The sequence below is a fragment of the Dicentrarchus labrax genome, unplaced genomic scaffold (genome assembly GCF_905237075.1).
Source record: "Dicentrarchus labrax unplaced genomic scaffold, dlabrax2021, whole genome shotgun sequence".
In the NCBI taxonomy this organism is placed as follows: domain Eukaryota; kingdom Metazoa; phylum Chordata; class Actinopteri; family Moronidae; genus Dicentrarchus; species Dicentrarchus labrax.
Window position 1 is genome coordinate 9483704 of NW_026136708.1, and position 11359 is coordinate 9495062.

An 11359-nucleotide genomic window follows, 5' to 3' on the forward strand; every position below is an offset into this window, starting at 1 on the left:
TAATTCATTCTCTTTATTTTAGCATTATCCAAAAATTGCAACAAGTCTGGTCTTCTAGGTAAATACCAAAATCGTGCTCCCAGTTATATTTAAAGTCTTATCCATAAGATTATCAAGACCGTTTATCTTTCTGCTAATATATAGTTCTCTGTTTAAAAGCCTCAGTTTACACACTTAACTAGTTGGTTTTATGCAGAAGTTACAGTCATGAATGATTTCCCTTTATAAAGAGATACACATTTGTTTATTTCACCCTCAAGGAGCCACAAAAAGTCACACACACGGACACACTCTGGCTTGTAAACTCAGTACCCCAGTCACAAACAGTAGACACACTCAAGCATTTCCTCCATCCTTCCTTCACATTCAATTACTGCTAAATGGGCAGAGCTGAGCTAAACACACATGCACAGACACAGAGCACTCCATTTCCTCATCTGGGGTCGCTATGGTAACCGGGTGCATCTGTGGGGGGGGGGTGAGTGTGTCCCCGGCGTTTTGCCTGCCTCTCTGACTTAATGTATATCAGTGTGTGTGTGTGTGTGTGTGTGTGCGCGCGCGTGATGATCTCCTATCCCCATCATCCTGAATCTCGTCTGACAATCTTATTTCTTTGAGGAGAGGAGCAGAGAGACAGAGGTGAGGATGGGAGAGGGGTGAGAGAAGGAACAGGTGAGAAGGGAAGGGGAGGAAATTGGAGAGGAGTGACAGGTTAACAAAAGTGACAGCAGGAGGTGTTGTCCCTGGTGTTTCGGTGGTGATTGTTGTCCTTCCTGGCATTGTGAAACAACACACCTGTTTCATGCTGGAGATGCACTCAAATCCCAGCAAAAAACAGGTTAAAATGGGATTCATCTTACACGTGTGTGTGTGTGTGTGTGTGTGTGTGTGTGTGTGTGTGTGTGTGTGTGTGTGTGTGTGTGTGTGTGTGTGTGTGTGTGTGTGTTTGGAGAATGCAGTATGGAGTATAATGATGCCAGGGAGGAAGCAATTACTGACATAATTGTCGTTTACCGCACAATAATTAGGATTACTGTGGAGGACAGAGACAGATGGAGAAGGACAAAGAGAGCAGTGTCAGGTTATTTTATTAGTTTATCTGCACTCAAAAGACACAAATATACAGACATTGTTCTTATAAAGATAGTGATCAGAATAAGTGTGTCCATAATGAATGCATTTATACACCACAAAACATCACGCTACCTGTACATCTTTAGATTGTAAAGTCTCTGTGGCCAAAGGAAGCCGCTGATTCTGATCATTTTATTCAGAGGAGAATATTACCTGTGTTCCTCTAGCATGTTCAGTAATCACTGCATATTAAATATTTACAGATAATCAACTAATGAAAATGATTGAAAGTAATTGCAGAACCTAATGAAAGGACGAAGGAATAGATTTTATCATACAGTGACAATTAGTTTGGTGTTGTTTGTTACATTAAAGCTCCTGAAAACTCAAAACTTGTATAACATTAAATAGTTTCTATTTATTAAAAGTGATTTATACTTCCGTATCAAATCGATGCTGTAGGTACAGTGTAGCCTCAGATCCTAAGCTTTAGCCTAAAGTGTACCTTCCCAGAATTGTGACGCAGATTGCAACAACTGTGATTGGTCCGCTTGGTGTGTGTGTGTGTGTGTGTGTGTGTGTGTGTGTGTGTGTGTGTGTGTGTGTGTGTGTGTGTGTGTGTGTGTGTGCGTGCGCATTGTCTGAGAATGGGAAGCAACTCACACCCAGATGAGTTATGCTCCTGTTTGAGAATCCCTCTTCAAACATACACAAACCGGCACACATGAGACGCCGCTTCACTGCACAACATGCTCTTCTCTGTCCCCTCGTATTCCGTTGTCCTTTTGTTACACGGGCGTCAGTGGGGAAGAAACGAAACAGAGCAAACAGACAAGACAGACTGAGAAGAGAGATGAGAGGAAGAGTTTCCATTTGAACTCAACGCAGCAGCATAGAAACTCCACTACCAACTCGCCAGTGTAAAAATGTAACCTGTGTAGGCTCAATGTAGAGCCGATGTACTATATAACTATAAATCAGCCTTGACACTCAAAAACTGAGCAAACGATCCCACAACTGTCGACACATTTTGATTCAAATTTTGCTAAATCCTGATTGGTGTACAAAAGTATGCGACATCACATCACCACTTTAAACCAGTGAGAAAAACTCACACAAAAAACACAGAAATCTCTCCTGTAACCAAGACTGTGTAAACTGTTAGCGGAATAATCATCATCATAATCATGTGGGACCACATCGCTCATAACAGGAGGCTGTTTGAGAAAACAAGTTTTTGGCGCCTTTAATGTTTCACTAAATGCAAAAAGAACTCTTCATAAGGTTTAAATATAGCTAGCTGCCTCTAGCACTATACATACAGCTATACTGCATATTCCACGTGACTGCTTTTGAAGTATGCAAAGCAGCAACGGGAATCTAAAATTTCCATGCAAATACACTTGCAGCTGTATTCTAATGTAAACTCTCCTGTGCTCTGCAGATTGCTGATTGCCAGCAGCGTGTCTCCAGCTGATTACACAACTTTAAATCTATTACACACAATAACGTTAAACTGCTGAAGCTGAGAAAAACATTTTGAAATATTTGTTCCCAATTACACATTTTGAAGGATGAATACAGCAGAACAGAGATGTGAGGACAAAAGTGGAGCTTTATTTTTACACTGGACTGATATCATGACTGGTGTCTTAATCATCACACTGCACATTTCCATACGGACACACGCTCCGCTGGACAGATACTCAAAGTGAGTTAGAAGTGTTTTATTTTCAGGCGAAGCTCACTCAGGTAAGTACTGGTGACTAATTTATGTGACTGTTAACCTTTTTAAATTCACTTTGAAGAAGTCCCACCTGCTTAGGAGCGTGTGTGTGTGTGTGTGTGGGGCCAGATGGTGTGACGATGAAAGGAGTGGACAACTACCTCACCTTCATCACTGATGATTAAGGAAGCACAAAACAACATCCTCCTCCTCACGTATCTACTGTTGCTAGGAGAGTTTTTAGGTTGAAAGCAGCTCAAGGACAAATTGAACATTTTGAATAATGGAAATGAGAAACATTGTTCTGAAGAAATTATACTTATTAGGCAGAATGTACAGAGGGAACTGATAAAGACAGACAGATAATTAAAAAAACACCACAATGGGACAAAATCCCTGATCCAGTCTGTCCTGTGGGTCTTCTCTTTCTTCAGTGCTGGCCAAAACAAAGCTTGAAACATATTCCACATATCTGAGTGTGTTTGTCTGTTCAGAAGAGGTTTGGGTATTCTGGAGCCTCAGTGCAGCTGGTGTGTGTGTGTGTGTGCGTGCGTGTGTGTGAAGCAGCCTGGACTCTGGTAAACAAGTCTTGATGGATGCACTCTGCCCATTTGTGGCTTTGGAAGTTTCCTCCGCAGTGTCAACAATTAGACAGCAGCTGATATTTGCTGATAACTTGATGTGTGTGTGCTTGTGCTGCGTGGGCGGGAATGTTTGGGTACATTTGCAAGTGTGTGTCTCGCTAATAGGGACAAAATCTTCAAGCAGCTTTTATAAATCTGTAAGCTTTGGTCGCAGTGACTTTTTCCTGATTGAGGCAAAGCAAAGCGAGGGAGGGTTATTATTCAGATCCAATCTTTCATGCCCGCACAAAGTAAAGCAAAAACATCAGCTCTTAACAGGATCAAACAACGTCAAAAATATTTTTTCACAAATCAATTTTTGGGTCTGTTGAATGACCAGCAATACAGCGCTTCTTCCTTCCAGTACGTGTTTTAACTTGTGCTGTTTATCATTCACACATGCTTCGCATCCATTCACCCACAGACTTGTCTCGTCAGTAACAACACACACGGGATGTTCACAGAGCAATTTGCTGGTGTCGTTTCCTCACAGCGGTTATTAACAGAGCGTCAACATAAATCTCAGTCTGAGGCTGGAAAGACAAAGAAGAGGCTGTCAGATACACAATCATTGACAGAGGACATGACGCGTAAGTTAACCATCAATAAATCCTCTGCTTCCTCTTCGTATGTCACCATCTTCCTGTTTCTAATGACCCTGTACATCACAAAAAGCCCACAATGACCAAGCAAACACACACACTCAGTCCCAGACTCAGAACGTGCAAGCAGTTTTACATTAATTATAAATCACTTACACTCACACGACTACCAATCACTTTTCCAAAGCACTGTGCAGTTTTTGATTAGTTTTCTACCTTCCATGAAAATTGCTTCTTCACATTGAACCTGCATCCTTTTATTTGTTTTGTCAACATCACATTATCATTATTTGTTACTGTAGCTACAGGGATAGTTTCAAAACTATATCTTGGTGGATTTGGTGCTTGTAGGAAGTTCTGCCTCTTGAGTTTGAATATCAGACCCAAATTAACAGTTATGTTCACTTTGATGGATTATATATCTGTATCTTGTGTCTGTGAGTTGAACATAATGTTGTACTGGCATGAGTTGAAACCAAAGGCTGACCTCAAGGTAGAAAATCAATTGAGTGATGTTAAGTACACTCGATTTGAAGCTAATGGGCTAAAACAAAATCTTCATTATGGTCCTTTAATCTGTTCTTGTGGCTCAAGGAAAAACCACATGGAGTCACTGTGTTAACATGCACGCTAATTATCCAAGCTAAACTTCACTAAGAATACTCAAATTACACAATTACATAATTTAATTAGAAGTTAGTGACGTTTGTATAACTTGTACACCAATCTCAGTTGTTTAGGTCAGTTCAATTCATTCTGCCTTCTTCTGTAAGCCTCTTTTCATTTTTGTCTTCCACATTATGTGAAATATGTGGCTGCATTTGTCTTGAGCATATGTTAAATTCATGCATGCATTGTTCCCTGTGAATGTGCGTGGGCATGCAGTTTGAATACTGCGCATACTCCTACATATAGAGGCAATTACAAAATGCAAATGCCTTGAATGGAAAAAAGGTAGGCCATAAATAGTATCAAATAAAAGGGCTTGATACAATGAAACTCTTAAGGATGATAGATTTAAGGAGTTGGGGAAGCTCATTAATGCAAACTAAGCTGCCTAATGTCCAATGAGTAACGAAAAGAAATAAACTCTACTGTATGCAACTGCTTCTAAATGTAAAAATCTATACAGAAAAAAACCCCCAAAAAATCCACATTTATTCATCCACAAAAAAACAAACCACCATCACACATTTCTTGGCACACACAAACAATTTGTTCACATGGACTGTTAACACCCATCATGTCTTACAAAAGCCTTGCAAAGGCTTTTAAAAACCTCCTCTTCCAGTGTTATACAGCCGTCATTAAGAGCATCCTCATGTCCGCTGGGACTGTTTAAAACAACAGCTCAGACAAAAACGCCTGACCGCTGTCACCCTGCGCACTCCTTTATACACACAACCAGCTTCAAAAACAGCCTTTTTTCCACTGCTGGATGGAAATTCAATTCATTAAAATGAGTGCTGCTTGTTAGTACCCACATTTAAGCACTTTGACCACTGCACTGCTGTGCTGTTTTTCTGCTTAATTTATTTTGTTTATATATATAATGGACTGCTGATGTGTATGATGTGTTTGTGTTGGTCCACTGAGTCTGTGCTGATTATGAGGCTGTACTGTAGAAACCTTCACCAGCTGTGTCTTTGTCATCACTAAACTTGAACTTAAATAGTTACGCGTCTCAGGATTTTCAACATCCTAGGTGTTAAGTTACAGTCTAACAACACAAACTCTTGGTTTGATAGATCAAACCCCCGTCTGTGAACTCGGATAGTAAAAACAGTATAGCTGGGGTCACATGCACACAGTTGAATGTTTCCTATCTAACTACCACTCCTTTTTTGGCTTTCCCAGCCATTGTAGCTGTTGCTACCCAAAACATTCATTACAAACCGTGAATCAGTGCTTGTGTTTTAGATCCACCAGACTCAGCAGGTGTTTATCTCTGCAAATGAAGAGAAAATGGCTTTTTGAGGTAATTTAGAAAGTGTTATTACAGTTTGTCATTCTATTGTTTACAATGCTGTGCACTATGTGATGTGACAGAGTAACTTATCACAGCTGCAGGCTGTAAGGGCCAATTGTTCCACTATAAAACATCTTGTCTGTAGTAACATGCTTTTGATATAAGCAAATAGTATCATAGTATAATACCCCATTACAAGAAAATGTTATGAATTAAATATAATAAGTAAATATTATCATTAAGCATCATTTTGTGTCATGCATCCTATGTAGAACAATTGTTCTACGTTTCAGGAAATACGCTCATTCGTTCTCTTCGTGAGAATTAAATGAGAAGATCGTTTCATTCTCATGTTTGTACGTTGAATATGTAGCTAGAGCTAGCAGCTGGATAAATGCTAGCCTGGCTCTGTCTGAACAAAATCTGCCTAAAGCACCTCCAGCACAAGTGATTATGCTTTTATTTTTACATTTCTGTTTGTGTACGGGTAAACAAATGAGATAAAACATGTTAATCAGTTCCCTCTGCCTCCAGTCTTTATGCTAGTTAACTACCCAAACTACAATTTTGGGCCATAAAAAAAAGGAATTACTTTCTTTTTTTTTTGCCAATACTTCTCTACTGTCATTCAAAGCTGATATTCCTTGCACTTCCCCATGAACAGTGGAGTATTTTATTGTTTTGGTTTATGTGTGACCTGTGAACAAGTGGGTGCTTTTTGCAGAAAATTCAATTGACCTTTTTGTATTATAGTTTGTTATAATTTCACATTTGTTAGTAGTTTGAACTACTTTTTCTAAGTAGCTTTAGTAAACCACCTAGGGTACCATACCGAGGGTAGCTTTGCTTTAGTAGTTAAGCTTGAAAAGTTATGCTTTCAAATTAGCTTCCCCAACATGGTATGTAGCTATAAATAAATGATACATGTAGTGGTGTAAATAGTACAATATTTGCCTCTGAAATGTAGTGAAATTGTGTAAGTGTAGCAAGTAAAGTATAGCACCTGAGTAAATGTACTTCTACAGGCTCAACTGTTGGTTATGTACAGTGCAGAGAAAAGTTCTAGCGGTATTAAACACAAAAAGTAGTCAGTGTCAAAATAAGAGTTTTGAAAGAACACATTAGTTTGTTTTCACACTTATTAGCCACATGTTTCTACAGTAGCCCAGAATGGACAAATCAAACACTGGCTCTAGAAAGGGCCTTTCATGTTTTTCACAAGTTTTGCAGGCCACCGTAGTTTCTCCTGCACACTTAGAAAGAAAGTGGTGTTGAGTTCACCACGGGTTGCCACTAAATCCCACACCGACCCTTTAAAATACACATTTAATAAACATTCAAAAGTGAGAAACACTAATTTCTCAGATAAATGACTTTAACTACTGTACATAACTCCAAAATTTCCTGTAATTGTAATGGAGACAGAGAACATCATTCTTCCTAATAGATTCTGTGTATCTGTATGTGGGTGAGCGGGGGGGGGCTTGTTCATATTCCAGTCATGTTTGAGTCACCTTGCAGCCGAGACTCTTCACCACAAAGAACTGCTCTCCCTCTCCCTCCCTCTGCCTGCCCTTTAATTTCTTCAAATTATTATTGTGATAATTGCCAGCTTGCAGCCCACAGCCTCAGTGAGATAGTTTCTATTTTCAAATGTTATTATTATAACGCCATACATGTGTTTTATGTAGATTTGGCACTTACAGGAGAGAGGGGAAAAAAAAGTGAGATCCACAAAGTGATAAGTATAGTAAGCTGGCCAGACACACACATGCAGAATATACAGCCTCCTCACTCACCTTGTTTTTCAACCACACACACGCACATATTCTCATATTTTCTCACAAATACATGTGTTCAGTAAGGCAGATGGTGCCATGAGCCGAGACTAAAATAGAAAGAGAAAAGAGGGTAAAAAGGAAAAAAAAGGATATTTTGTCTTTCAGAGCAAAAGCAGAGAACAACCCTGTGGGCTTCAGAGAGCACACACACACACACACACACACACACACACACACACACACACACACACACACACACACACACACAGATAAACACTGCACAACACGTGGTTGTGGATGGACGCTGACCAAGTTTTGTTACTTTCTTGTATTTCTTTTCATTGTTTTATTCTAAAAATGCCCCCAAAACAGTTAAAAATAATCACATTGAATTTTACCAGCTAGCCACAATGTACTCGTCTGCCTAATTATCCTCAGACAACCGGTGTATCGGCTTCTCAGTGGTGGCGTTCAAGCTGTCCTGTCAGCTGTCATTGTCAGTGTCTTCATACGGAAAATGTACGGAAAATAAATTATAAACTATAATTATAAATAAACTATAAAACTGGTACTGGTATGATAAAAGTAAGCTATAAAATAAAAATAAGTTCTTGTGCTGTCTGAATGTAAGTTAAAGTATGGGCAACATCCCCAAAACTGCATTCTACACTTCCCACAATGCAACTCAATAGTGTTTTCCTTCTGGGTAAATTTACAAGAACCATGATGAAATCATGAAGGTTATTTTCTCCGACTTTTTTGGCTCCTGACAGAGCCATAGACTGACCGACCTTCGTGTGTAAAATCGGTGGAGTACACCTTTAACTCTGACCTCATTTTTAGATGAATTTCACACACTTGATGATCGAGGCGCTCTGCCGGTGAACCAGATGTATCTTATGCTACAATATTCAAGATTAAATGGACAGTAAACACCTGAAATATTGTGCTTTGATAAATACTTCAGTATTCTAATTTACAACTTTCTCTCTGAAGAAGAAACAAACCACAGGCTTTATGAATATTCAGCACAAGTCATATTAATGATTTCCATTTACGATGAGACACAGCAGGCATAACTCACATAAGACGCTCTATAATTGATGTTTCGTGCAGCGACAAATTCATATTTTACAGCAAAGTAGGTGCAGTATCAACCATAAAATGAACAACCCAAAAAGTAATTTCAGAAGTCATATTCAAAAAACACATTATGTGAGGAAATTGGAATGCTTTATTAGACCTGTAAACATATTTCTAGAGTTGGGATAATGTCTCCGATTGATGAGATGAATTTCAACCATTGGTGTAAATTCACAGATTTGGATCATCTGTATCGAATCAATTGTTTCTAGCCCTCAATCTCGGTACAGTTTTTGGGATATATAAGAGACACACTGATGGAAGCAAAACCTCCTACAGTCAAATGCAGATATTTCTACTAGATGATGCCAGAATCTGTGAGGCGGAGGAGACACCCTGAGCTATCCAAGTGGAGTGTAGCCTCCACTTACATAACTTTTATGGTTGAAATCTCATATCTGCCAACTCTACCATGTGACAGCAGAACGAGAGATGTGACTCAGAGAGGGCTGTAAATGGGCGACGGCTGGAGAGCAAATTCCAAGAGGACATCAGTCTTTTCCCTCGAGATTATTTCGATCATGTTGGACAGGTGATTCAATATTTGACCTCAGTCTAGTCCGTACTTAAATCACGATGCCTTTGACAGTCACAGTTGGCAGGCTGTTAATTATCTACAAGTTCTGATGAATCACGCTGAATCTGCACCCACGGCTCAATATCACACACAGGTCAGCCCGTGACTAAATCACAGTATCAGCTGTGCGGCATTACTCTATGTGATTCAACTGATTCTCACATTATGAGGGAAGCTGTGAAATAAAGGAGATCGCAGGGGATTCGCGTTGATAACACCCTTATGACCCCGTTATTATTATTCTTTTCTTCAAAAGGTGATCTTGATACTGTGAATGAAAAGCTCATGGAAAGATACAAAAACAACAACACCGTGCCCCTCACTTCCAAGTGTGTGCTGTGCTTATTTTCCATCATTCCCGTGTCAGTGCTGCTGCTCGTGTAACAGGTATGAGGAGGCTGCCTTCGTCACTTCTGCTTTAGACCTCCTAAATGTCAGCAGGAGGAAGAGGAAGGTCATTATTGTTTGTCAAATGTCTCATTACGCTGAATGTCGATGATATTGGCTCCGGTTCTTGCTGCTCGCCTGACACTCAGCATCACTTCTCTCCATATGTTTGTTGTGTTTTAATCTTTAGATGTGAAACAGCTCATTGATCCAAAAAAAATAAAAATAAAAAAATCAAATCATTCACCCATTTATCACTCACTGTCCACCTATCTGCCTCCTGCTGGCTTTTAGGAGTCATGACATTGCCTGCAGACGGCACGCACTGCACCAGGATCACTAACTCACCTCCTACCAGCGACGATGCTCTCTGTGTGGGGAGCTTCATATGACACTGACCTTGTTTTCATGTGAAGCCAATTACCCACAGGGGAAAATTCAGCTGACACGTCCTTCACATGTGTTTTTCTTTTTGTCACCAGACAAGGTCACATGACTCCCAAGTACCAGTAAGAATGATAAAGGAGTGGTTTGTCCCCACCCTAACGTGCAGCAAAGACAACAGGAGAGTGAGGGAGGCGTCAAACAGAGACAGTGAAGAGGTCTAATCAGGCAACGTGTGTAAAAATACCTTGAGGGCGGTGGAATTACCTGTAACCTACCACAGCAGTAAGCAGAGTCATGTCATCACGTCACCACTCAGAGCTTCTTTTTTCAGCAGAAACATTAGTTTAATTCACCAGTTACTTCCAGCCATTCACATGTTGCTATTTTCTCTATTAATGTAAATGTCAGTATAACCTGCAGATACTTCACATTAAAAGGGTAGACGTAGAAGAAGTGTTGAGTTTGCATTAACCAATTAGAAATAAAAGTCTGTTCCCAGTGAAGGCTCTCTCTCTCTCTCTTTGATTGAGGGAAATTAGATTTGTTAACTGATGGACGAGTGAGATATAAATCAAGCACAGCTTGTAGAGGCCTGCATGGTCCTGAGGGGGTCTAATCAGGTAAAATAAGGGGTGAAGAGCCTGTACGTCTGTTGGAAAACATTTAAAGTTCAATATGACTAAAATACAAAAGGCATGCACCATTTGGCAATAATGCAAATATGCTGGAAAGCACGATAAAGTGGGTAGCAGTGGGTTTTCCATTCTCGAAAACCATTAAAAAAAGTTCCTTCATTTCTCTGTTTTGTTATAGATTCTCTAAAGTACTGTACTTTGTGGCTAAGTGTTGAAGTTAAGAGCCACTTTAAAAGGTTTGCTTATAAAACAGTTAATTTTTGGAGGACAATTTGTTTTTTAAATACTTCCTGGTGAATTTACTACCTGCTATTTCCCCCTATTCCATTTAGGAAACAAATGTTTCCACAGAAATCCACAATAACACCAAACTGCCTCAGAAGACCTTTGGAGGCAACACATTCATTTTGCAATGTATGGCAACCTTGAAATGATTTCTGTCTCGATGTAAACAT